The following is a 14,796-nucleotide window of genomic DNA, read 5'->3' on the forward strand; positions in this document are numbered from 1 at the left end:
AAACAGTTATAAATATGTCTGGCGATGGATGTTAACCAGACTTACTATGATCATTTTTCAATATATACATATATTGAGTCATGTTTTACACCAGTAACTAATATGTTGATTATATCACATATATCACATAAAGTGTGGGGGGGGCAGATTTGGGGTTAGAAGAGTGTTGGTAGAGAGTTCACTTTTGGAAATATGTATCAGCTAATTGTGTAAATGAATCTGGAGCTCTAGAGAGAGGAAGGGATGTTTCAATCCAGGATGAGGTCACCAGGGCAAACTTGTGGAGTGATGAAGCCCCGGTAAATAGAATTTAAGAGGTACTTCTGGTTTGATGGCTTTGGACTTTAATGTAAAGATTGCTATTTGGGGGACGAAGGCAAGCCTGTGACTAGTATTTTGAGTAAGGAGCAAATATAAGCTGTGAGAAGCTGCTGCTTATACCACTTACAGGTACTTCAGAGTATGTTAGCTCTGTTATTTGTGCTAAAGGTGGACTTATTTTTATTGGGCCTTAGATGGAATGCATTTTAACTTTTATTTGAAGTTGGATATATTTGGCAATTCACAAAATTTTAATAAAGTTACTGTAACCTAGTTGCCAAGACATAGAAAGGCTAAAAATTGGTCCAGTGTCCCCATACTTACAAGAAAGTTAAGTGAACAAAGAATGTGATATTATGTAAGTATAATAGATAATAGATAATATTATGTAAGTATAATAGATAATAGATCATTTATTTCTCACAATAATAATCCCCATGGAGTAGTACTGTAGTATCCTTATTTTATAGTTGAAGCTTAGAGTGTCTTTTGTCTGTTCAGACTGCTATAACAAAATGCCATAGACTGTGTGGCTTATCAATAACAGAAACTTATTTCTCACAGTTCTGGAGGCTGGGAGGTCCAAGGCACTAGCATGGTTGAATTCTGGTGAAGGCCTTCTTCCTGGTTCATAGCCAGCTGCTTCTCACTGTGTCCTCGCATGGTAGAATGGATAGGGACCTCTCTGGGACCTTTTTTATAAGGCACTAATCCCATTCACCTCCTAAAGGCCCCACTTCCTAATACTATCATTTTGGGAGGTTAGGGTTCAAAATGAATTTTGGCAGGACCCATGCAGACCATAACAGAGAGATTAGGTTAGGTCATGCAGCCAGAGCATAACAGCTTCATGCCAAGGTCTGTGCCTGTAACCACCACCTGGAATTGGTTTTTCAGGACACAGCAAAATTTACATCGGATAGCTAAGAGTTTGGGTTAACGTTGTTTCTTATTCTTTTTCACCCCCAATTTTTTTTTTAATGTTTATTTATTTTGAGAGAGAGAGCACAAGCATGGGAGGGGCAGAGAGGGAGAGAGAATCCCAAGCAGGCTCTGTGCTGTCAGCGCAGAGCCTGACGTGGGACTCAAAAACTCACAAACCGTGAGGTCATGACCTGGGCTGAAATCAAGAACCTGACGCTTAACTGAGCCACCCAGGTGCCCCAATGTTTATTTGTTTTTGAGAGAAACAGCATGAGTGAGGGAGGGGCAGAGACAGAGGGAGAAAAAGGATCTGAAGCTGGCCTTGTGCTGACAGCAGTGAGCCCCATAGGGGGCTTGCACTCATGAACCCTGAGATCATGACCTGAGCTGAAGTTGGAAGCTCAACTGACTGAGCCACCCAGATGCCCCTACCCCAGCTTTTTTATTTGGAAGAATTCTGAACCTATAGAAAAGTCGGAAGAGTGATACACTGAATATCAGTATGACATTTACCTATATTTATCAAATATTTTATTGCATTTGTGCTCTCTCACTCTCTTTACCCCCTTCTTCACTCTTCTTTTTCTGTATCCACCTTTCTCTCTCCCTTCCCTCCCTACACATATATACATTATTGTTCATTGTATATCAAGAATTTTTATTAGTGTATTAGGAAATCTGGAAACTTATTAGCATATTACAGACATTCAGAAAACTTCACCTCAAAATTTCTTAAGCATCTATTGCCTAAAAACAAGTTGTTTTCCTGTATCACCATAATCATACTATCAAACTTATTATCACATTCAAAATATTTTACAGTGGTATAATAGTTAATGCAATAGTCTATACTCAGATTTGCTCAATTATCTCAATAATTGAGATACTGCTTTATAGCTTTCCTTCCAATCCTGGATTTAGTCAAGGATCATATGTTGCATTTAATTGTCATTTTTGTTTTTGTTTTTTTTTAGTCTTTTAATTCAGAGCAGTTCTCCCCCGTTTTTGTTTTTAATGTCATTGATATTTTTTAGAGACCAGGCTAGTTATGTTGAAGAATGTGTCACAATTTGGCTTTGTCTTGATTAGATTCAGGTTAAACATTTTTGGCAAGATGTTATGTGTGTCTCTGTGTACATAATGTCCTTTTGTTCCATTGTTGGTGATAAAAAGTTTGGTCACTTAGTTATGTTGATGTCAGCTACATTTCTTCTTTGTAAAGGTACCTTTTCCCCTTTGTAATTAAGCAGTCTGTGGAATGATACTTTTAAAAATGTGTGACCTTTCTATTCCTTAATGTTTTACTCAGTGGTATTAACATGCATTTATGTTCCTTGCCTGAATTGGTTATTACATTGGTGGTCATGCAAAATGTTGATTCTCTCATAAATTCTATGTTTTCTAGTTGGTGGTGTTCTAAAAGGAAGAGTTTTATTTTTACTCCCCCTCCCCTTTTTTTTTTTTTTTTTTAAAGTTTATTTTGAGAGAAAGAAAGCGTGTGAGCAGGTGAGGGGCAGAGAGAGAGGAGAGAGACAATCCCAACAAGGCTCAGCCCAGAGCCCGACCTGAGTAAAGATCAAGAGTTGGACACTTAACTGACTGAGCCACACAGGTGCCCCTCCTTTTTTTGTTTTTGATGGTTACTGTAGACTTGGTATTTTTAAAAAATTCAATATGTTATAATCTATTGCTGTTAAAAATACCATATTCAGTATTAAAAATACAGCAAATTTGTTGTAAATTTGGTCAGTGGGAGCCCTATCAAACTGATTCCTATGTCCTTTTGACGTGATCCTCTCTGGCACTGCAAGGTGTTTCAGGTTCACTTTGTACTTTACCTGCCCCAGACCTGGAGTAAATCATTTCTTCAAGGAACCCTGATTCCTTTAGTGACAAATGATTCCTTAAAAAAATTTTTTTAATGTTTATTAATTGTGAGAGAGAGAGACAGACAGAGACAGAGTGTGAGTGGGGGAGGGACAGAGAGAGAGGGAGACACAACCCGAAGCAGGCTCCAGGCTTGAGTTGTCAGCACAGAGCCCTATGCGGGCCTTGAACTCCTGAGCCATGAGATCATGACCTGAGTCTAGGAAACTGACATGAAGTTGGTTATTTATTATTGTATTGAACATTTCTGTTGGGAGTATAGTTTTTGTGGTTCCTTATAGAGGTCTGATGTTTTAGAGAATCCAAAAAGAGTTAGCCTTAGAATTATGATCTGGTATACCCCAATCACTTATGGTCCAACAGCTTGAGAACATATTCCACTCTGGGACTCTACATGAAACAAGATAGGTCAGTTCCTTCCACAAAAACATTTTACACTGAAGGTGAAATCCATTAAGCCTATTGGTATGTTCATTGATGTGGAAACAAATCAGTTGTAAGGAAAGTCACCATGTGCTATTAACCTGTTCTGTTGAAATATTTAAAATCCTGTCCTGTTATCCCTATGGAAGAAGTTATAACCTTTGTTTTTGGAGGAGGGGTGTTATTCATTTTCAGAAATTATAGGTAATATTTTAATTAACACCATTACTAGCCTATCAGTTGATTATATGGCTTATATATTTATTCTTTTATGTGGATGACTGCTCTAGGACTACTTAAGAAATTAGCTGCCTGGCAACATAAAAGTTCAGATATTAAAGTGAATTGCATGCCTTCCAACTATTTCTATTACTTGTCTAAATTTAGAACCATGTAGAGTTCCTGCAGAATTGAAATCTCTGGGGATTTTAATAGTCAAGACAGACAATATTCAGCTTTTCAGAGTAAAGAAGAAAGGTAGTTTCAAATTAATTTTTGCACTGTCACTCAGACTACTTAATTAAGACACAGAGTCCAGTGAAAAGTCAGGACTGTTCTGAGAATTTTATTTGACTGTTGCTGAAAACTTGTTAGAACCTACGCTCTGGATGTGAAAGGGATCATTTTTTTCCCCTCCTAGGTGAATTGCTGGGAGCTATCCACTATTCTTTCCTTACTGTCTCCCCAAATTATGCTTGATAAGTACAGTTCTTACACTTTACCTGGATGGATGAGGCATTCATTACATCTGAGCTAGAGATCAGGTGAGCATTATATTTGGGTACTTGTGGATGAATTTTAGGACACTGGAATTGTTTTGCATGTGTGTGAATTCAGATTTTTGTGGGATATTTTGAGGAGAAACTTATTCTATATACGTTTAACTGTACATAAAATGTGAAAATCTGTTGATGCAGTTGGTAGACTTCAACAAAAGAAATAAGAAATAAAAAGTTATTTTGAGTAACTAATTTAAATATAAGTTAAAATTGAGTAAGATTTTACATATAGAATGAATATGTGTTTACTACCTGATTTGGCAATTGGAAATGTAGGACTTTGCTGCTACTATGGTAAGAAATTTTAAGGATGCTGGAAAAATGCCAAAAAATTATTATAAACCAAGAAAAATCCATAAAAATGAAATGTATGGGTTTTTTTCACACTAGATTTATACGAATGGGGAAATGTAAACAAAGTAAAAACAAATCTATATATTACTCTCATTGAATTAAGCCTATGTGCTTTTTTTCCCCCCCTCCCTTTCCTTTCTGCTGGGGTTTCCATGGATGAATTCTAGAAGTGAGGGACCTTGTTCCTTGGAGAAATGAGCTGCCCTCAAAGAATATACTGTTTATTGAGACAAAATGTTATGAAGGAGGTAGCAGGATAATTTTTATTTTATTTTTTGCTTATCTCTATATAAAAGGAGCATTAATTTCTTTTAAATTAGAGGGAAAATCAGTTATTTTAAAACACCTATTAAAAGAGTAAAGGGACTATAAAATCAATTCTTAAAACTTGTAAGTACTCCAGTAGACTTATTTTCCAACACTCTTGATTGGTTTTCAGTTAGATAGTGAGTTCTTTGTTTCCTGGGCTTTCAGACTATTTTGGGGGGTAAGCTGTCTTTTTATATTGTAGCTGAAGTTTTTATTAAATAACTTCATATTTAACCAATCACTTAATTAACATAATTTCTGTTTAAACCTAGTAATATATAATTCTCTTTCTTTGAAAGAGTGTAAATATGCCCATTTGAATTCTGGGAGGAAAAGCTTGTGCTTATTAGCTTGCCTAAACTTGCTGGAAACTTACCATTTTGATGTCATGAAAGGGATCCCTGTAAAATTTGAAGAAAATATTATGTGCTTTTACTAGAATAAGAACTTAATTTTAGCACAAAATAGTCCTTAGGGCGACAAGGAAGAATATTACATTTTTCCATAGGTCCCAAGGTTTTTCCAGAGACATCTTGGGTGTCGTGTAAGGTACTTGGGACTATTAGAGTGTTCAGCCTCATTCTAGGGCTGTGGGATCAAAAATGTGTGTGTGTGTTAAAGGACCTTGCTGGCTGGTTGTGGAGATAAAACATGAATATTTGATGATTAAAGTAACAATAGGTATAATGGATTCGTTCTGTAATATAAATAGTGCAGTGTAATTTAGTTGAATCTAGTTGTTTAATGCAAATACAAAAAGGAAAGAGAAAAACCAATATGGAAAAGTAGGGAAGGAGTTAGATACTGAACTGGGCTTCAAATAAAGATTAGTATCCAAATTCATTTCAGTGTTTGTATTCAGTATATATATATATATATATATAAATATATATATATATTCAGTACATATAAAGTGTATATATTACTGTATATATTATATATATTTAGTATATATAATATATGTTATATAATACATTATTATATTAATGTATTATATAACAACATTATTATAGATAATATATATTATATGATACATGTTATATACAATATAATGTTATTATACATAATATATATCCAGTATTTGTATTCAGTATATGTATTATATAATACTATGTAACAGTATATATGTATATATAATATGTTGTATAACATATAATGTATAATATATATTCAGTATCTATTCAGTGTATGCATAATACATAATATATTGTAATACTACATATAATACATATTTAGTATATATAATATATATTATATATTCAGTATTTGTATTCAGCATATATATAAAGAAATATATATGTAAATGTATATTTGTATATAAACAAATCTATAAAAATATATAAATATATATGTAAAGAGATATATGTTTATATATCTGTGCAAAGATGTATATATATCTTTGCATATATATTTCTTTTTTGAGATTTGCTTTCTAAAAAACTTACGGAAAATTTCAAATGTCCAAAAGCCACGGGAATAGTAAAATAAACCTGCATATACAGTTATCAGTTTATGGTTAACTTTGTTTCATCTATTCTCCTACCAACCCCCCTCCTCCAATTGTTTTGAAGCATATCTGTGACGTATTATTTTGTTCATAAATATTTCAGTATAAATCTCTAAAAAATAAGGACTTAAAAATTTTTTTTAATGTTTGTTTTTTCTTGAGAGAGAGAGAGAGAGACAGAGCATGAGCAGGGGAGGGGCAGAGAGAGAGAGGGGAACACAGAATCTGAAGCAGGCTCCAGGCTCTGAGGTGTCAGCACAGAGCCCTATGGGGTTAAAACTCACAAGCTGTGAGATCATGACCTGAGCCGAAGCCAGATGCTTAACTGACTGAGTCACCCAGGCGCCCCTAAAAAATAAGGACTTTAGAAAACATAGTACCAAAACCATTTCTACATTCAAAATAATTAACAATAATTACTTAATATTAAATATCTGTTGTTCCTATTTCCTTGATTATATCATAACTTGTTATTTATTTATTTGTTTATTTATTGATGAGGGAGAGAAAAAGGGAGAGAGAATCCCAAACAGACTAATAGCATGGAGCCTGACGTAGGGGTCAATCCCACAAACTGAGAGAGATCATGACCTGAGCCGAAATCAAGAGTCGGATGCTTAACTGACTAAGCCACCTAGGTGCCCTTAGGTGTTTTTTTGTTTTGTTTTGTTTTGTTTTGTTTTTTAGAGAGAGAGTCCATGAGCAGGGGAGAGGAGCAGAGGGAGAGGGCGAGAGAATCTTAAGCAGGCTCCATGCTCAGCATGGGGGTTGACTTGTGGCTGGATCCCATGACCCTGGGATCATTGTCTGAGCCAAAATCAAGAGTCAGAAGCTCGACCAACTGAGGCATCCAGGCTCCCCTGTATCATAAGTTGTTAAAACAGCCTATCTGTTTAAAATGGCATCCAAATAAAAAAAAAAAAAAGGATCCAAATAAAGTCTGTACCTTATAGTTGGTCAATGTAGTTTTTTAAGTCTCTTTATCTAAAAGATTTCCACTCTCTTTTTTTTCTTTGCAGTTTATTTGTTGAAGGAACTGGGTCATCTGTTCAGTAGTTTCCCACAGATGGATTTGGTGATTGACATCATAGTAGTGTCATGTAACATGTTTCTCTATCCTCTGTATTTCCTTTAAATTGGCAGTTACATCTAGAGACTTGACCAGATTTAGATTCACTGTTTTTGGTTAGAATACTTCATAGTGTGCTTCTGTCAGGAGAAGGTGTGTGATGTCTGTTAGTCTCATATTTTATGATGTCAACAGCCATTGATGATCATTGTTTACATTTCCTTCATTAGGGGTTATAAAATGGTAGTACTCAGATTCTATCATTTCTTCATTTATTTTAGCTGGAATTTTTTTTTTTTTTTCTAAAAAGAAATACTTCTTTTCATCACCTGTTTGGCACAGGAAAGGTGCGACAGACAAATGCTTGAGCCTTTTAATTAACAGTTATTACTGTTTGCAAAAAATGAATTTGTTCACTAACATCCTGCAAAGGTGTCTGATAAGTTTTTTAAATATTGTCATTATAAACTCTGAGATTTAAGCCTATTTCTGTGTTTCAGCCAATTCCAATTTTATCTGTATTGATGTCTCTTTGATTGTCTCATCTTGCAAATGGGAGCTTCTTCAGGTTGGCTCCAGTATCTTTTTGATGTGATCCTGTTAGCTATGATAGCTTGTTTGTTTTCTGGCTGACATGATGTTCTGAAATCGTCTATTACATACCCAATGCCTGGGCGTGCATCAGCCCATTGCCCCTGAAACTCTGGTTCCTTTGTGTGGAAAAAATGGAAAATGGTTAGAGACCAGTCTGGGTGAAAGAGGTATTAATTGCTTAGTGAATTGGTCTTTGTTTCTTGCTGTTTTCAGGGAATAAGGCTAGGAAATAAGGTGCCTTTTTTTTTTTGTTTTTTTGGATGAATCTTTTTTTTTTAAGTTTGTTTATTTTGAGAGAGAGAGCACGTGTGCGAGTGAGAGCATGAGTGGGGGAGGGGTAGAGAGAGCACAGAGCGCGACGCAGGGCTCTCACCCATGAACTGTGAGATAATGACCTAAGCTAAAATCAGGAGTTGGACACTTAACCAATTAATCACCCAGGTGTCCCCCCCCACCCCCACCAGCTTTAAGAAAGTATATCACAAGTTCATATCAGTGTTTCCAATTCAAAGTCAGGACCATAGATTTTTTTACTTAACATCTTCCATCTTACAGAGGTTTGCATTTTTCAAATTACAGACGTAATATACACTCATTTTAAGAAATTTAAATAATTCAGAATTATGTAAGGTAAAAGATGGAAGGAAGATCCTGATCCTGCCCCAAAATCACTAGTTAACCACTTAACACAATTAATTCAAAGGTTTCATAGTGTCTGTCTTTTTATTTTTATGTCAATTATAGTTACCTGGCTTAGGCAGCACTGAACATACAGTTAAAAATTAGGGATTGACATTTCTTGAGGCGAGGGAAAAAAAGATGAGAGGTTATTCCTTACATGAAATGAAGATTCTTACATATTTTTAGATTTACTTTTTGAATTGGTGTTACATTTGCATGATTCAAAATGCTAAGGATAGAAAAAAAGCAGAGTGAAGTTTTTTCTTGCTTTTGTAACCCAACTAGTCAGTTCTTCTTTCCAGAGACAACTATGTGCATCCTGTGTTTTTGTGCATCCTATGTTCTTATAAACATAAAGTATACATATATGTGTAACTGTGTATGTATGTTATTTCCTCCATTTTACAAAAATGGTTCTTTGTCTTACGTTTTTTTACTTAGCAATATAACTTATAAGTACATCAAGAATAGCTTATTCTTGTGTGTGTCTACAGAGTATTACAGGATATGTTTGTACTGTTTATTTTATCATTCTCCTATTAAAGAGAAGTTTGATTTTTTTCCCCCAAGTCTTTGCAGTTACAAAGAGTGCTGCATAACCTTGTACAAATGTCATTTTCCATATTTGGAATAATTAATTTTTAAAAAATGTTGTTTTTTAAAAAAATTTTTAATGTTTATTTTTTGAAAGAGAGCGACAAAGCATGAACAGGGGAGGGGCAGAGAGAAACAGAGACACAGAATCTGAAGCAGGCTTCAAGCTCCGAGCTGTCAGCATAGAACCCGACGTGGGGTTCAAACTCAACGACCCGTGAGATTATGACCTGAGTTGAAGTCGAACGCGTTAACCAACTGAGCTACCGAAGGCTCCCCTAAAAAATTTTTTTTGATATTTATTTATTTTTGAGAGAGAGAGAGAGAGAGAGAGAGAGAGAGAGAGAGTGTGTGTGTGTGTGTGTGTGTGTGTGTGTGTGTGAGTGAGTGAGTGGGGGAGGGGCAGAGAGAGGAGGAGACAGAATCTGAAGCAGGCTCTGAGGTGTCAGCAAAGAGCCTGACGCGGGGCTTGAACCCACAAACTGTGAGATCATGGCCTGAGCCAAAGTCAGATGCCACCCAGGCACCCCTCGAATAGTTAATTATTAAAGTAAATTGCTAAGGGTGTATACTTGTGTAAATTTTAAACATATGGTAAAATGACCTTTTTTATTTTTATTTTTTGAGAGAGGGCACAAGTGAGCGTTGGACAGAGAGAGGGAGAGAGAGAGAATGAATCTGAGTAGGTGGAGAGAGAGAGAGATAAAGAGATAGAGAAGTGGAGTTCGCCCAAAGCGGGGCTCATGTTCATCTGAAGTGGGGCTTGTGTTCACCCAAAGCAGGACTCAGACTCATGAACTGTGAGATTGTGACCTGAGCCGAAGTCAGAAGCTTAACAGACTGAGCCACCCAGGTGCCCCAGTAAAATTGCCTTCTACAAATATAGGTATTTTACATTGCCACCGGCACCTGATTCCAGATTTGAGACAGAAGATTTGGTTATGTGGATATATACAAAATAACCAATTTGAAGTTTTTTCATCCATGTGTGTTTACAGTGGAGTACTGATGTCATAGACATCAGATTACATTGTAGTTTTTTTCTTTCTACATACAATTAATTGAGTGCCTATGAAAAAATATAGTCTTTGCTCTCAACTGTAAGCAGATATATCAGGTGAACTTTACCTAAGTTCTCTGGGCCTTGAAGGATAAGAGTGGGCAGGGGAAATTCTAAATTAGCAAACTTTTGGGGCACCTGGGTGGCTCAATTAAGTGGCTGACTTCGGCTTAGGTCATCATCTCATGATTCGTGAGTTTGAGCCCCGCATGGGGTTCTCTCCTGTCAGTGCGGAGCCTGCTTCTGTCCTCTGTCTCCCTCTCTCTCTGCCTCTCCCCATGCCCTCTCTCTCTCAAAAGTGAATAAACATTAAAAAAAAATCAGCAAACTTTTTGGTCTCGGACCCTTGACCCTTTTAAAAATTGTTACAGGGGCGCCTGGGTGGCTCAGTCGGTTAAGCGTCCGACTTCAGCTCAGGTCACGATCTTGCAGTCCGTGAGTTCGAGCCCTGCATCGGGCTCTGGGCTGATGGCTCAGAGCCTGGAGCCTGCTTTGGATTCTATGTGTCCCTCTCTCTCTGCCCCTCCCCCGTTCATGCTCTGTCTCTCTCTGTCTCAAAAATAAATAAACGTTAAAAAAAAATTTTTTTTAATAAAAAATAAAAATTATTACAGACTCCAAAGAACCTTTTATTTATGTGGGTTATATGTACCAATATTTACAATATTGGAAATCAAAACTAAGAAAATATTTAAATATTAGTTCATTAAAATCATAGTAAGTTCCTTACATATTAATTTATATAACACAGTTTTTAATGAAAAAACTTAAAAAAATTTTTTTTAACATTTATTCATTTTTGAAAGGCAGAGAGAGACGAGCACGAATGGGGGAGGGGCAGAGAGAGAGGGAGACACAGAAACAGAAGCAGGCTCCAGGCTCTGAGCTATCAGCACACAGCCGACGCAGGGCTCGAACTCATGGACCGCGAGATCATGACCTGAGCCGAAGTCGGCCACTTAACCGACTGAGCCACCCAGGTGCCCCTATGAAAAAAAACTTTTTTAAACAAAAGATTTAGTGAGAAGGAAGGACATGGTTTTACATTTTTGCAAATCTCTTTAATGTCTGGATTAAATAGAAGGCAGCTGGATTCTTACATCTGCATCAGCATTCGGTCTGTTGCAGTATGTCATTTTGCTTGAAGTATATGAGAAAAAATCCAGCTGCAGAGATTTGTAGTGGGAAAATAGAGAAGTATCTTAATATCTTTGGGTAATTGGATAGTCTTTGATACTGTACCCAAACTCAACATGTGGTAGTTTCTTCAAGGTTAGTTGCAGTGTAGAATCTGGAACCATGTTAATGAACTTTTGTACTTGGTGACATTAAAATTCAATTGTTTACTTTGTACATTGAATGGATCTTTTATCCATGTATGATTTTGAATCATCGTGAATTGGTCAACTGGAAAATATTGGTTTACTGAGTTACACAGAACTTCCAAATGTTTGACACAGTTCATTATTCAATTAAAAAAATCACATTCATTAATATCACCATCATTTCATTGGGAAAGTCTTAAGTATTGAGAAGTTGTCAAGCTCACAAAAGATACCCTTTTTCAAAATTTTGATTTTTAAAAACTTGAATTTTATCACTGGCAACAAGTACTATCTCATTTGTTTTCTTTGAAGGAACAGGCTCACTTTGTTCATTTCTGTGAAGACTGTTGCCACATAACAATAGTTTGCCTGTCGGTTGCTTACTCAAGAGGTAGTGATATGCCACGAAAAAAGTTCAGCTTGCAGCTCAGTTGCTTTTCCTTGAGACAATTATTGTCCTTCGATTGATATGCTGCAGAACTATAGACTTCCATTTTTCATTTAGATTATTAAAAAGATGTACTCAAGAGTGGAAATTTAATAACATTATTAATTTTTACTGTTTGCTCAAGGAATGTATAAGTAAAGTTTATCTTTCCTTTTTTAAACTGCAGGTGTTGGGTGGTACTAGTATAGTTCGATGCCCCTGCCTTGATTTATGCTAAGGCAGTGGCAGTTATACCTACCATTTCACCATGGTAAAAAAAGGCATATAACATCTTAGTATTATTATGAAAAATTAGATCTTGGTGTTATGAAAATAGCGGACCTCTTAGATTTCCTGAGACCATACTCCACGAACTGCTGTTCTAGGTAGAGCACGATTACATAGCCAGAGATACTGAGGTGAGAAAGAAAGCATCGGTTTCAAGGTCAACTACAAGTAATTTGTTATGAAACTCGGGATATATGGAGAAAAGGAGAAAAGGTAGTCAGAGGCCAGATTATAAAGGAATTTAAGTATCCTGCTAAAGAGTGCTGAATTTATCCTATAAAAAATGGAGAGTCTTTGGAGGATTTTTAAAGCAGGGAGTGTGTGTGGTAGGGGTGTTGGTGGTTGATGCCATCAAATTTGTTTTTTGTTTTTTTTTCAAAATGCGGCTGTTTTTATTGATCTGAAATACTGATATAATATAAGTGAAAACTGTTATATGCAAGCAGCCTTCCAGTGAGCCTCCTTTGGCAACCACTCTCCCACCACCCTTCTCCCATCAACCTTCTCGAGAAATCAAATTTGTATTTTTTAAAGATCACCCTTATCACAGTGTGTCTTGTAAGGAGGACAGTGGAAAATGATGAGGTTTTAAATGAAGGCACTGACTTGGCCGTGGAGCCACAGAAGGCCAGGCTGTACAAACCAGTGCAGACGTTAAAATGTGACCTTCCTAAAGCAGAACTAAGCCTAGCAGCATCTGTTGGTTGGCTGGATGGTCAGGCGCACAACCAGCCGCGTCCATCATCGTGTCACACAAGCTAATCCCTCAAATACTCTTGTATTGGCAGAATCACTATTCTGACTTTTATTACCATAGTTTTGTCTGTTTTCGAATTTCATGTTAATAGAATCATATAGTAGATGATCTTTTCTTTCTTACTTACCATTGTCTTTGAGATTCATGAGTGTAGCTTCCTATAGCAATGGTTTTTCTTTTATCATTGCTACGGAGTATTTCATCTTCTGACTGTACCGTAAGTTTTTCATTGAGTTGTTTACAGCTTGGGACTATGATGAATAATACTGCTGTGAACATTTTGTGTGTGTCTTTTCACAGACATAAGCACTCACTTCTATTAGTTATATACCCAGGAATGGAATTGCTAGTTCGTGGGGTATATATGTATGTTTGAGTACTACCAGTTTTCCAAAGTGGTCATATTAATTTATTCTCTTGCCAGCAATGTATGCCAGTTCTGGTTGTACTATGTCTTTGACTAAATATTGTCAGTCCTTTTAATTGTAGCTGTTAGGGTCTAGTGCTGTCTTTTTGTGGCTTTAATTTGCATTTCCCTGATGACAACTGATGTGTGGAATATCTTTTTTTATGTTAATTTATTTTTGAGAGAGAGAGAGAGAGTGGGAGCCGCCGAGGGGCAGAGAGAGAGAGAGAGAGAGAGAGAGAGAGAGAGAATCCAAAGCAGGCTCCAGGCTCTGAGCAGTTAGCACAGAGCCCAATGCAGGGCACAAACCCATGAACCGTGAGATCATGACCTGAGCTGAAGTCAGATGCTTACCTGACTGAGCCACCCAAGCGCCTCTGATGTGTGGAGTGTCTTTATATGCATATTGGCCTTTTAAGGATCCTCTTTGGTGAGGTGCCTTTCAACTCTTGTCCATTTAAGAAGTTGGGCTATTTGTCTTTTTCTTATAGATATATAGATCTTTTTTGTATATGTTGAATATGAGTCCTTTGTGGGATACATATATTTGTATGTATCTTCTCCAGGTATTTAAACATGGACTAGATGCAGGAACAAATTTATTAATCTGGGTGTTTTGCTGGGATTCTGTGGTATATGTCTTATCAGTTAAAGGTGGTTCTATATCTTATTCTTTAGAGATTCTAGTTTCCTTTCATGATGGGAATGTACATGCTGCTTTTGAGTGTGTCACTGTTGATGTTTTGAATTAGTCTCAACTGATTGTGGGTGTGTCTGTTATCTATTGCTGTGGACCAAACCACTCGAAATCTTAATGGCTTAAAACAACTATTTGCTTATGATTAAGTGGGCTGGCAATTTAGGCAGAGTTCATCTGGCTTGCCTCTATTCCACATGATATTTGCTGGGCTTACTCATGTGTTTTGATCAGTTGGCAGGCTGGCCAGGGGCTGGTTGTACTGAATAGCCCCACTCCAGCATTGTCCATCATTAGGCTGGAGCTGTCATCCAGAGTGCTGTGGCCTCTCCTGCAGTCTGTCTTGCATGGTGACTAGGTTCCAACAGAACAAGAGTGAAAGTTGAAAGGTTTC

At 36.7% G+C, this 14,796-nt stretch overlaps 1 protein-coding gene across 11 annotated transcripts in view; it reads left to right on the forward strand.

The window, feature by feature from the left end:
* R3HDM2 (R3H domain containing 2) overlaps positions 1 to 14,796 on the forward strand; it is a 160,820-nt gene that overhangs the window by 19,461 nt on the left and 126,563 nt on the right. For 3 of the 11 annotated variants that reach the window (XM_053895409.1, XM_019454869.2, XM_019454871.2), the window contains exon 1: positions 4,204 to 4,319. The exons of 5 other annotated variants lie outside the window; for them this stretch is intronic. The gene's annotated coding sequence lies outside the window, so the exon portion shown is untranslated. Of the gene's footprint in view, positions 1 to 4,203; positions 4,320 to 14,796 lie in introns of those variants that run through there. 3 more of the 11 variants (XM_019454875.2, XM_019454872.2, XM_053895412.1) reach the window with 3 other exon arrangements.

This window comes from Panthera pardus, unplaced genomic scaffold (genome assembly GCF_024362965.1).
Source record: "Panthera pardus isolate Hobbes unplaced genomic scaffold, ASM2436296v1 HiC_scaffold_6, whole genome shotgun sequence".
Lineage (NCBI taxonomy): Eukaryota > Metazoa > Chordata > Mammalia > Carnivora > Felidae > Panthera > Panthera pardus.